Below are 14,042 nucleotides of genomic sequence, written 5' to 3' on the forward strand. Positions count from 1 at the left end.
TGATCTTCTGCTCTGCCCTGCATTTCTCATAGCGCTCCCCAGAATGACTGCACTCTGGTGGGACATGCTGAGTCTTATGCTTGAGCCCCTCTCAAAGAGATAAGAGTCTTCCGGGAGTCTATTCAGTTTTAATCTGTTTCCTTCAAAATCTACTTGTTCTTAATTTATTTATGGGCCTGTGGGAGGATTGCTCCAACAAATTATGGGTTGCCTTTGATTCTGGGAACCATTTCTGGACTTAGTTGGACTATTCTATTTGAACTGAGGAGCTGACTTTCCCAGTCGGGTGCCTCTGCATCCATATTTTGGAGTGAAAGTGTGAGTTGATTAAATGTAATTGATACAGCCATGTGCAGTGACCAAATATGTGCTGTAGATGATAAGCTCTTAATTCTGACAAGATGTAAATGTAGTTTATCACAGTTGTAACATGACTTCTGTGAGCCTTTCCACATTTTCAGTAGCAAATAGGGCTAAGTATGCTAAGTATTGGGCTGCTGTCTTACAGGTTGCTTAATGAAAGTTGGGCTCAATTATCCATATCTGAATGATTTACAATCAAAATGAGGATAACCTTGCAAGAGAAAAGATAAAAGTTTTCTCTGCAGTCAACTTTACCTTTAGTGTGCTAAAAGTAATCCTCATAAATCTTAAAAGGCATGTAGTTCATTGCATCTTACCTAGATTTCTGACAGGTATTATGAACTTGGTCTTCAAAGTAAGCCTTGGCTAGGATTTAGCAGAACTCTCTGGCATGTATGGCCCTAGCACTTCTCAATGAGGTGGGTGCTTATTTTGAGTTACTCACACACGTTTCTTCCATAGGACCCAGTTTGTTTTGTGAAGTCAAGAACTGTACTGTTGCTGACCATGCTTTTATTGTGCATCTTCTCAAACATGCTTCAATTTGATCTTAAAGATATTTTTGAGCGTACAGGAGTACAGCTGCAAAAAATGGCTTGTATTCTGTGCTGTGTTCCCACCCAAGGAAGGAAGTCTAGCACAAGGAAGTTTACTTTGTGTAAAAAGCTTTGTGTAAGGCAGAGAGATCTGGTCACTGTCTGCAGACAGAGTAAATGATGAAACTCAGATAAAGAGGGGACAGAAAATAAGAGGCAATAAACAGCGCACGTTTGGGGAGTGCAGTCACTTCCCAGACAATTTTATACCAGCCCCTGAGCACGGATAATGTCTCTCTTCCTGAATGGCTCCCATGAATTAGAAGTGGCAATTAGTTATTATACACCAGCTGTCAGATCTGGATGCTGATATCGAGAGGAGAATTATAGTCTTCAGCTAAAGACCATGAAAACTGTACCCATCTGCCTTCTTTATACTGTCTGAAGAGGTATAGAGGGGAACATTGCCCTGTGAAAAGGCAGGCAAATAAATGAAATGTTGGAAAACACAGCTTCTCTTTATTTTGATTCCTCTTCCTCAAACCATCTACTTTCATCCTACTTTCTGAAAACTGTTGAAGAAGTTTATTGTCTTCCCAGGTATGCATGAAACTCTTACCTGCCGTGTTGTGCCACAGAAGGAGATTCATACCACCCACTCTAATGCATGTAGTTTCATTTTCTGTATACAGATTAGGCTAATATTTCTACATTGGCTGTAAAGGGAGTCTTGGAAAACACACTCTGTAGTACTTTCTGCAGAAACCCTTTTTTAGTGATTTGTAGGAAGATCAGGGTTTCTCACTTCCTAAACTTTGTTTTAGCTGTTGAATGCTCGGCTTTATTTTTTATACTGTTTCCCCTCTTGTCCTATCATAGAATAATCTGTTATTTGTGGATTTCAGGTGAACCCACAGCAGTCTGTGTGATGTTGATATCCCCTTCATTTTATGCTGAGGTGCCATACTGAACAGTTATGTGCTCTTCCTCGTGTTCAGTACTTGTTCTCTCTTCCTTCCTAAGTCTAGTACTCAAGAGTACTAATACTGCAGTAAGTTCATGTATTTAACAGCTCTTCTTTCTGGTTCATCCTGTCCTTGGGCAGAATTTTGTGTACAGGTGCTTTATTTAGGATATTTTAGTGCTTTTTTTTTAAATTATTATTACTTTCAAGAATATGCTGTTTGTATTATGAAGGGGAGCCAAGGGGATTGTGCTTTATGTTTGAATGGCAGGGAGATAGATTGTGAGACCCTTGCATTCCTAGTTTAAGAGCACAGAAATGAGGTGAATTACTTCCCAGAGGTGTTTTACATCTTGTTGCAGAAGATTCTGTAGCTTTATTTTAATGGAGGTATGTTTGACCTTATTTATTGCACCTGAGCTGAAAGCATCAACTCTGTTTAACTGTTTGTGATGGGGCAGAGTAGAGAAAGAGTTTGATCTCCCTTCTAGGTTGAGTTTGCTTTTCTCACTTCTAGGCTCCACTGTGAACTTGTCACAGAGCTAATTTTCATTAGCTTTTGCACAGGGCTTGTTGTCCAAAAAGCCCAACAGACAAACCTCCATGTGCCCCACACCTGGGCAGCTGCTGTGACAAGGCCCTGAGACTAAAATTGTCCTGGCAGCTCTTCCCCCTTTTTACTATGTTTAAAGCAAACTCCAAACCCAACCAACAACCAGACATCTGTCTCAGCTGCTTACCAGCACCTCACGCTTTGCTAGTTGCATGCATACTGTCAGCTTGTGTTATAGCAGAATATTACAGTCTGTTTTTTTTGACACCAGAGAATTCACTCATGACTTTTCTTCTGTAGGGGAACAGAAAGGTATCTGAATATGAAGTACGAGTTCAAGATGTCTCTTGTTATAACGTTGATTTTTTTGGGTGCTAGAATTCCTAACCTTTACAAGAAGTTCTATTGTGAAAATGATATAAAGAAAGCATAAAAATGCATGTGTATTTCCCTTAGTTCTCTATTTGCTTGCATTCAGTGTGTGAGAAGTAATGCCAAATTCTTGAAGAGAAAATACCTAAATTTGTGACATCTGAGCACTGAGATTTTTTTTCGCCTATGATGTTGGCTTTCAAGGCACATGTTAAAAAGAAATACAGTAAGAAGTATGTGGATTACAAAGTACTTGTTGATCAACAAGAAAAAACGTTATACTGAAACATAGATGAGAACCTTTCCCTTAACATATTACAGAAGGCAGATTTTGCAGACTGTACTTCATGTTTAGGTTTTGGTGAGATATCTAGCATGCTCTAAGAAAATTCTAGTGAGAAATATGATTTATTGGTCTCTTGATTTCTTACTGTCCTGTGTCTACACAAGGCGTCTGAAGTATTTTCAGCCTTGAATTGGTTTGTCTGCTCTTCTTACAATATACCACAAGTTACAAGGAACTGGAGTGAGCTATGTTAAGAAGCATTATTAGGAATGAAGCCTGTCTGATTTTGCCAAGATGTAGTGTGTACATTTTGGACTGTGCTAGAACTGCAGGAATAATAATAAAAACAATCAACAAAGAGAAAACCAAACCTGGAGTGATTCAGATCTAAAAACAGAAAGAAATAAAGAAAAAGAAAGAAAGAAGGAAAGAAGGAAAGAAAGGAAAGAACAGAAAACCTAAAACGGAAAATCAGCAAAAGGTAATATTTTACTATAGAATATATGTGAGTTCTTCTGAAGTTAGTGAAATAGCCTCTGTGGTAACATCTTTAAGGTTTTGTTTGCAACTGGACAGCTGTAAATGCAGTTGAATATATATATAATGTTCCCTCTTCCCGCTGTGGTTCTCATGCATCATATGGAATATCTTACCCAGGTTCCCATGGAACTACTGCATCAACATAAATGCTGAAGGTTTACATTATTAAAAACAAACAGACAAAAAGCAGATGAAGAAATGTATGGGGCTAATATATGGACCTGTAGCTCAGGAAGTGTAAGTTACAGATGCTATGAGACTGAAAGTTCTGGGGGAATATGGCTAGGGAAGAGTACAAGCTATGTCTGAATTAACCTTGAATGAAAGAGATGCATGCAGAATTGACTGTAAGGACCCAGCATTAGTGCAAGGCTCCTTTTGTAACTGCTGATGGGTAACCTCTGATGGGTCGTGGTGTACGGGAAATCTGTCCTATCTTTCTCTTAGCTCATAATGCTGGACAATTACAAATAGACCTGTTTTCTTTCTGATGCTTATTCTTTGGATGCTGTGTTCTAGAAAAAAGTATTTTCTTCTTTTCTCGTTAACTCTATATAGCTCTTGTTGTCATCCAAGCATCTATGTTCTGTTTATTTGTGAGCCTTTCTCTCTGCCACAGAACAGTTGCTAAACCATTTATTATCCTGGAGAGTGGATTAGACAGCCAGATGGGGGAAACTGTGATGGCCCAAGATTAATGTAAACACTGTAGGAATTTCCATCACCACCCCAGCATAGTCACAAAGTTTTACATGAGCACTAGTGTTTCTGGGAATGGAGGTTGGCCAGTACCAGATGCAGATTTAACTTCACATTTTGTCAGTGTTGTCACGTGAATATGGGCAGGACAGCCTGTTTGTGCTTTCATTCTACTAGTGAAAGCGTGGGGATGTAAGTATCAGTAATCATGCAAGAAACAATCTAAAGACCACAGAATGCTCTAATACCATGCTAATGGATGTACCACTGTGCTTTGGAAGTACCACAAGTGGTAATAGGCAACAATACAAGACTCTTACATCCCTGCTACTCAGATTATGCTAAGAAATGTGTGTTTAATACCTGCAGGGTTAGTATTCTTTTTTGAACTCACAGTTATTTCTTTTTGTGCTTGTTATTTCACTCAGTAAGTCTAGGGCAAAGGCTACCAGTTTAGTTAAATTATGATAAATGAGCATTGTTTTAGTGACATAGACTAATACAGTAGCTAGAAGACTTCACTGACAAGTCAAAGAGGAATGTTTTTAGGGCAGTTTGTAGCAATCTAAAGGAGGATTTTTCCAGGGTCCTGGCCAAGTGTGAGTTCAGACAATAATTTCAAAGGATGCCAGTTATTAGTGTGTGACTTGACTGCCCACTTTCTTCATTCCTTTTTGTTTTGGGGAATTTTCCTCAAAGACAGCTTTTTATTTGGCAGTCTTCCTGAACATACTGTGCTGCCACAATATGAATATGTCCGCATGCTCTATTTTTAAATAGAGCTTTAAACACAGCTGCTGTTGTCACTGATACTTGCAGTCAAACATAGATGCCCAAGTCCTGCTGTGGTCAATGTTACACAAACACAGCAAGGATATCTGCCCTGCCTTTCAGTTACAGTAACTTTCCTATGTACCTCAGTGCACAGGGACTTTATATGGTAGGAGGGTATAATTCTTTGATCTGTGCTCCTTTTTCTTCAGAAACTCTGAATCATGCTCTTTATTAGTCTCTTCTCATCTTGAATGGTAAGTGTGTATCCTATGTTGTGATCTCGAAGTCAAAGGTCCACAGAAATCAGGACTAAAAAGAACTGTAAGAAGTCCATCCTCTACTCTTTTTGCACTGATGCAGTGCAAGGCCAGCTAAATCTATTGCCCTGTCTAGCTAAAAGGAACAGAGAAGCTTTTTTTGGAAAAGATAGACATAGATCTTCAGATGTGTAATTGCAAACTTTATCATGTTCTCGTGTTCTTAGATCACTGTAGCTACAGCAGTATTATTGTGATATTATTTATGGCAGATGATCTTGAAGATCCCTTAGGTCTGCAGATCTATTCCATTGTTTATCCAAAATACTCAGTGGATGTTTGCTCCTGTAGATACTGTAATGGCTGTTACAACTTTGTCCTTTACCAGTGGACACACACAGCTAATTTTATGCAAATTTCTTATGAGGCAGGATGGTAATACTTTTTGGGTACTGCTCACTTTTACAGAATCAGATTAATAATTCCAGAGGTAATTGTAGAAAGATGTTCAGGAGAAAACTTCAGTATAAATCATTTAACTTGGCTGGTTTGGGTTGATCCTGTTATTTTAGATGGGAATTCGAGCTTGTGTGTATGACTTTATATTTCTGAAAAAGTTTTCAGTAGAAAGGGTTTTTTTTACCCAATGGAGGAGGCAGAGATTTAATTTTCCTAGGGATTTTTTTCCTCCTTCAGAAACTCATGTTTCCAGAAGGGTGAATTCAGAAGTTAGGGTTCAGCTTGACTATGAAGTTTTGTCAATGCCATGCTTGTAGTGATGGCTTTGATGTAGATCATACTCTTCCCCTCTGTTTTGCCATTATACAGATTAATACAGTGTGCTCTGCACAGGACACATAGGGGCTGTGTATGTCATGCTAATAGACAGTGTTTGCAAAAGTTGTAATTCACATAGACAGAGTCCCAGCAATGAAGTAGTGCTTTTGGGATTTGGGAAAGAAAGCTCATTTGAAATCCAGCTGCTTGCCAGCTGTGGTTGTTCATAGTGAATATTACACTTACTCCTTTTTTCACTTCAACATTTCATTTAAAGAGTCTAATGAATGATTTTATTGCTGTCTTAAAGGTCTATTTATAATTCATTCATCGCAAGATGAGTGTGTACATCTGATTCTCGACCTGTCTTTAATACTGTACGAAGCAGTGTTACTTAGAGTTTTCTTGGAACAAATGTGAGACAGTCACATTTCTTAACAGCTTGAGTGACCTTCACTGTTCACTCCTGTACCTCTGAAATGTAAGTTATAATGAGTATTTAATACATACCTACTTTTCATCTTGTTCTGGGGACTGACTGGGATTTTTCAGTTGGGCAGCTCCCTGTTAATTCATTCTTCAAGACACCTGCAGGTTTTTTTTGTATTTTGTTTGTTGTTGTTAGGTTTCTTTGCTTGTTTTTTTTCCTTGTAACTTGGGTTGAGGGGGGGGGGGGGGGGCCATAAAAAAGGCCACCTGCTGGTCATACCTGTTGTTTTCAACCTGCTTGATCTAGTAGCCATATCGGCATTGTCTATAATGATGCACCTTATTTCAATTTGTACCCTACTAAGTACTACTGTAGATCCATGGCTAACAGGACCTGAACGAGACCAGGTCTGGTTGTGGAACAGTCACAGTCATTGTCATGGAACTGGCAAGTGTGTGGCCTAGGTAGAAGAGGGGACAGCAGAGACCTAAACATCCAAGGTGGGCAAAGAGGAGTGTTTACATCCTTGAAATACTTTTGTAGGACTGGGCATCGCACTCTCAGTTGTTTCCTCCTTTTTCTGCTTAGTGTTTATGTATTGGCTGTGATTACCGTCCTTGGCTGCCCCTCCCAGCATTTCCTTCAGAAATAGAGATTTTGACACATGACCATCTTCTAAGACAGTCACATTGTTTACGTGCTGTACCTGTATTTGTCATTCCATATTCTTCCATGCTGGCTCTGCTGTTTTCTGGTTATCAGTAAAATTACTACTTTGTATAACCCATGGTGGAGATAAAGTGTCAAGTTACTTTCTGGAAGAAAAAAACGAAAAAAGAACACCGAGACAAGGATGCCTCTCTTTTAAGTCCTGGCAGTCTTGGTATGAAACCCATGGTTTTACTACTTACCTAGCAACAGAGGGAGGCTACTTTTTTTGATAGTAAGATGTGAAGCACAAATGATATCTTCTGAGGCACCAAAATTCAGACAAAATTGTTCATCCTTGCTCCTTTTTTTTTTTTTTTTTTTTTTTTTTTTTTTCATTCATGACCAAAATCATTTATATGCCTAGAAATTTTTCTCTTGACTGTCAACTGAAAGTACAAATTCAGGAACATCAAAGAGTACTAGGCCTCAAATCATTTCACATCTCCGTGGAATTTCTGGCAAGACCTGAACCATATGAGACTCAGATGAGCTGTTTATGTTACATGAGGAATGTAGGTGTTGGAAACTAAAACTCTTTGTATTGATTAACTCCTATTGCAATGATCTCATTTTCATCTCCTTTGTGAACTTGCTGGATTTCACCTCCTAATTTCAAAGGTTTAAGCTTTCCAAAATGTCCATAACCATACTCAGTAAGCTTTCTTTTATCTATTGCTAGCTAAGAAGGAGAAATAGTTTGCAAGAGGTAGTGTTAGGGTTAAGAAATTGAGGAAGTAAAAGAAAATTACTTGCATGTGACTTACCAGGAAACTAATGGATTGGAGAAAAAAAATGTGCAAATCTTTTGAGTGTGTGAATTCTACTAATGGTACAGGATAGTGTCTACTTTAGTGTCTACTTGAGTTGCATGTGATATACAGCAGTAGAGTCATTCGCTGCATGATGAGTTACTTTGCAGACTTACCACTCACTCTGCAGATCTTTAAGTTCTTCTCTGTTCTTGCTGAAATTGGACTCCATCCTGAACATGCTTATGCATGTGCCCAATTGTGTGCGTGTTACTTGTTTAAGACTGAGTATGCATACCAGGCCATAGGACACAAGACCATTTTAGAGTAATGTGATATGCATAATGGGACTGGTTAAAAAACAGAAATATGATATATATTTTTTAACATATCATTTAGTGAATTCCACTCTTTTTACTCTGTTTCAGAAATGTAGGTTATCCCTTGTCTGAAGCTGGTTGCCAATGTAAATGAAATTTCTTCTCTTTTTCTGAGATATGTCTCAGCTCATTATCAGCCTTTTAGAAAAACAGAACTCTGTGTGAAACTGGAAAAAAAGCTTTTATTTACTATTCTGTATTTCACTTTATAAAGGGTTTATAATACCCAAGTCTTTCAAATCTGCTACCTGATTTTATGGATTTTCAATTTACATACACTTACAGAGTTTGATTTTGCAAGATAATTCTAGGTCTTTGGGGATTATTTAAAGTGAATAAAAGTTCTCTTTTCTTACAAATTTAGGCACTTAAGTACCTTCATGCAGATTTAATCTCTGATATTTTTGTCATGCTCTCCAGTACTTACAAATTTAGTTATAGGATCTAGGAGTAATATCGTTTGGAAAGGCCTTTGAACCTTGGAAATTTTTGCTAGTAATAGTTGTAAAATGACATTACGAGTTAGGAACATGTTTTTATTTTCTAACATGTAAAAAATAGCATGAAATCAATATTCAGACACAGTAGTCTTTTTCATTACTTAAATGGGCTTAATTGGAGTTACAGCAATTTTAGATGGCATACTTGCAGCACTATATAAATTAAGTATGCATTCCTATGAATAGTGCAGCCATTATCCAGTTCTCCTTCCTAATTTCATTATTTTTTAAAAAGAATCTAAAGCTTTTGTCATCTGCTTAATACAAATAATATTTTCCTCTTAAGAAGATCATAATAGAGGGATAAATTGTGCCAAATTTTGAGACAACAGTGGGAAAGTCACTAGGAGCAGCAGTACAAGTCTTTTTGCAGTAAAATGTGCCCTGAACTTTACCATGATTTCAGCACGATAATAGAATGTAATGTGCCATGACCTGCTACATTTAGAAGACAATGGCAAGATTTGGAGTCAGCAGTAAAAACTCAACTCTTCATTGCTTTTTTTATTCATGATAATGTCTATACTTGTGCTTGTTTTGCTTTGTGACTCAGCTGGAGATATCTGAACATATCCCCATCATATGCCTCCACTGAGAAATAACTCTCTGAAACAGCAGAACAGCAGTCTCATAATTCTGCATTTACTAATATGTTCCTCTCTGCCTGTAGAAAGTGCATTAAGTGGTGGATTTGAGTCTTCATAAATGCGAGAGAAAGGGGATATATCCTTGAGGTTGTATTATTGCAGCTGAATGTTAGTGATTTTTTTTGTTGCTTAACCAGTATATGGTCCAGAAGAACAAACAACCTGAACAGAAATGGTCTAGCTGATTGTATAACTTTCAGATCAAGATACCTCTGAATTAAACTTGCATGTCATAGCTGTTTACTTAACATTTTTAATACACAGTTCAATATCCTTGCCCTGAACAGAAGGTTCATTCTATGAAAAAATATCTTATTTTTCAGACTTTAGAAAAACTAAAATTTTCACTTCCTCTAATAAAATAGTTTTCCATATTGTTATCCTTCAGCAAAATTTTGAAGCCGTTCTGTTAAAAGGGGGAATTTCCCTTAAAACCTTACACTTATTTCTAAAACACTTCCCGTAAAAAGGACCATCTAGAAAATACTGGACAATTTAACTTTTAATTTGTACTTTTTACTTTGTCCAGCTTCTCAAGAACAGGGGGTGATTTCAGTACTGAAATGAGAGCTAGGTTTTCAAAGCCTGTCAGCTTTCTCTGGAACTTGAAAGTTTCTGTCTTTGAACATTCTGAACATTCCCTCATAACAAAGATGCTGAATAAGCATATTCTTTCAGCTCAATTCAGGGCTATATTTTAGGGTCAGAGTTATTTTTTAATAGCCGATTTAGCTTTTCTGATACTTTCATAGCTACTCAGAAATGTGCATGAAATAGAAATGTATTTGAATGTTTATCTTGCTTCCCTTTCCAATTACTTGTAATGATTTTTATAGGCTTAATTTTTCCTTCATTATTTATGATATATTCTTGTCTGACTTCAATTCTAAGTAGGTGCCATAACTGAGACTTAATGGAGGTTTTTGATGGTGAATATAGATGCATTCAAATAAAACATTTTGCTGTAGCATATTCCAAAACTAATCTTTGATATTAATTGCACTGTTAGTGATTCAAACAGAAAACTGAATTGCTTGTTTGTATAGCCTTATATTAACAGCCAACCAAATCATTGATATAAAAGAATGTATTCAGTTCTTGAAGTTTCACCTCATGGCTTAGGCTGTAATATTCCTGTTTTCTTCCCTATGTTCAGTAGAACTTGTTAAAGAGATATTTTTCTCCATATACACTTGAAGTTGTTCATAATTTTTTAATACATATTTTTAGAAGTGTTTTCTTGATCAGCTAGTTTTTGTGAACTGTTGATTGCAAGTAATTGACAATCAAAATGCAAACTCTGCTGATTCATTTTTATTAGACGTATCACTTATAGCAAGGTATTTTTTCTCTCCCCAGATGGAGATTCCAGTTTAGGAAAATATTAAAACAGAAATTTCAAAGGGACTTCAGAAAATGCTTAAAGCTAAGTGTGTTCCTGATCACTTTAATGAATTCAGACAATAATGAGAGTAATTCTTAAAAGCAAGCTTCTGCTATGAATAGTTGCATTTCTGAGCTGTAAAATCCACTTTCTGTCTGTGTTCTCCAATGTTAAATTAAAACTTCCTGCTTCCATTAATGTGCCTGCCAGGAAATTCACTTGCCAGAAATATCTGTAGAGGGGGAGCAGAACAAAAATGTGAATGCAGCCACAGCAAATGCTGGTTTTGAGTGAATAGTCAGGGGAATAGAGGTACAATTCCAGTCTAATTACACTCTAAATAATGTCATCTATTGAACTAAAAGATTTAGAATAAAGGCTTTTAAAATGTACATTATTCTAGCCACCCAAACATGGAATTAATTTGATCACTCTTTGGTAGTTTTTCTCTTGTAAATTAGTCAAACAAGATGAACAGATGTCTACTGTTCTCTGGCTTTTCTTTGCCTTCAGAACAACAGGTTTTCAAAAGCAGTGGGATCAAATCAAATGTATGCATCATAATTGAAAAGTATGACCGTCTCTCACTCTCTGGTTTTGTCATGTGATATAAGGAATGCAATCCAGAGCACTGAAAATTGTATTTGTGATGTAACCTACAGCATGTCATAAAGAGGGCTTTGTACCACATTAGAATCTCATTCCAAGCCAGGATCTGAAGATGTAGGGCTTGGTACAGGTAAGGAAAGTTCACTGTGAGAATAGAACCTAAGGATGGAAATTCAGTTCCTATTGCCATCTGTCAAAGATAGATCTGATGTGCAGGGTATTTATGAAAAGACAGAACTGTGTGGTGGACCATTTTTGCTGGGCAGCATTGGGTGTCCCAAGTGTGTGTTTAGGTTTCTAACCCAGAGATTGGCCTTTTAGGTTATCTCCAAGTTATTTTAACAGTATCATAGCTGATGTGCACACAAAAAAACCCCTTTGTTTAGAATATTTTTAAAAGCTTCTAATTTCAATAGTTACAAATACATGTTTTCAGTGAGCTTTAACATAACTGATATCATGTGTGTAACCATATTAGAAATCTAGTTTATTTTCAAATGACTTTCTGAGTAAGCACTGAATATTGAATTTTTATTACCGAATATCTGGTTATTATGTGAATAGTGTAAGAATGATTTTTATGTAATGTAATGAAAATGTTACGAAATGTAATTTTAAAATAACTGAAAGAGTATTCACAGTAGTGGGGGGTTGCACTCACAGAGTTTGAAACTGTAATCAACAAGCATTTCCTTAATTTAGAAAAAGCAACCATATCAAATGTAAGTATTAACTATTGTAACTTTCAGTGGTATTTTAATGTAATAACAGAGGATCTGGAAGTAAGTCACTAGAACCATTAAGCTGATATGTGCATGTCCTGTTCTGATTGTAACACAGCACGTGTTTACTAAGCAAAAGGGAAATTTTGCTTACCTGGCAAAAAGCAAGGAATGAATGGGTTCTCCTGGTCACATACAACACGTATTTCTATGCTGCCACAAGTATGCCCGTGACAGGGGGGCAGTAAGCCCCTGACCCCTTCCCTGGCCCCACAAAATGGGAAGGGAAAAGGAAAAGAGATAAGGAGATGGGAACTGGGTTCAAAGAAGGAAGAAAAAACAGCAGCAGCAATGATCTGTGGAGGGAAATCTCTGATCTCTGGATCATGATGATCTCTGAGATCTCAGAGATGATCTCTGGAGGTCCCTTCCAACCCCTACAATTCTGTGTGATTCTGTGTGAAAACTTATTTTATTAACTATGATATTGGAATGCGAGATAACTCAATATAATACAATCAATTGAAATTGAGACTAATAAATCAAATAAGATAGGAGAGAGACAGTTTCTGAGACCAAGTCAAACCTGGAACAGCTAGGAGAGCACCTTCCAGCACCCACTGCCAGGCAGTAAGAGACCGCCCCACCCAGAAGGGCCAGATCCCATGACTTCCATAAATGTATAGGGGAACAGGTAGCCAAAATTGGAGCACTAACACTTTAACTCCCAGTGCACTACATGATGTTATGATGCAGAATACCGAAAACCAAAAAACATAAAACCATGACATATGCAGAGCTTATAAACACAAACATCAAGTATATCAAAATCCTGATTTTTGTTTTCTAATCGGTGTTGCCTGACTGGAGTCCAAGGGTAGATTTTGATTCAATGAATAAAAGCTTTGGAGATTTCTTTCTCAGTTCAAAGCCTTGTGGGAACTTACACAAATGGATGTCACTTGTACATAACTAAATAGAGATGGATGTAAAACACTGTAAGTGCTTTACAGCTTCTTCTCTGCCAGAACACAGGAGGAAGGAAGGAAAAAAAAAAAAAGGGAGTGCTAGTGGTCTGTTGCAAGGAGAGGATGGGGAGGCAGTGGTCTGGACTCTCAGCTCTGCTAATGATGTACTGCATACAGCCATATTTTCTCTTTTCATTTTGTTAAGTCAGTCACAGCATCTTTATAGTCACAGTGAGGCAGTAAGATCAGTTGGTCCCTATCAATGCCTTCTTAAATTTAAATCTAAATCTAGGAAAGCATTCTAGCTTCAGTATGAAGTGGGTGAGAGTTAACCTATGTTATTACTCCTTGTTTTCTGCATTCCCTGTCAAGTACAACCCAGACTGAGTAGGAATAAAATGACCATTAGCTCTTCCTGGGTTTGGGTTTTATTAACAAAAATGTCTGGAGAGAGAAAACATTTAAAATTCCTTGGAAAGTTAAGTTGAAGGTCACATGAGACTTCATGTGTACTGGGACGGTACTTTTCCTGAAAACATCAGAAGTTTAAGGAGCATGGTGTCTCTTGGAAGTCCACCCCTATATGCATGGTTGCCAAGCTTACGGTGTATGTAAGTTACAGTGGCCATAGCTCTTGTTTGCTAACAGTTGCTGTTTCAGCAGTTTTTAATCTTTTCTGTGGTTTTCACAAATAACAGCTTGTGTCAGGATGCAGATCCCCCTCAGATGGTGATTTCTCAGGCCTGGATAGCTGTCACATCGCAGCAACTCAGAGCTCATTGTGGGCCAGTTTCTCCTAGGAGCATTACAGAATTTGTGAG

The sequence above is a fragment of the Lagopus leucura genome, unplaced genomic scaffold, assembly GCF_019238085.1.
Source record: "Lagopus leucura isolate 7727_CA_CO unplaced genomic scaffold, USGS_WTPT01 Super-Scaffold_100004, whole genome shotgun sequence".
Classification (NCBI taxonomy): domain Eukaryota; kingdom Metazoa; phylum Chordata; class Aves; order Galliformes; family Phasianidae; genus Lagopus; species Lagopus leucura.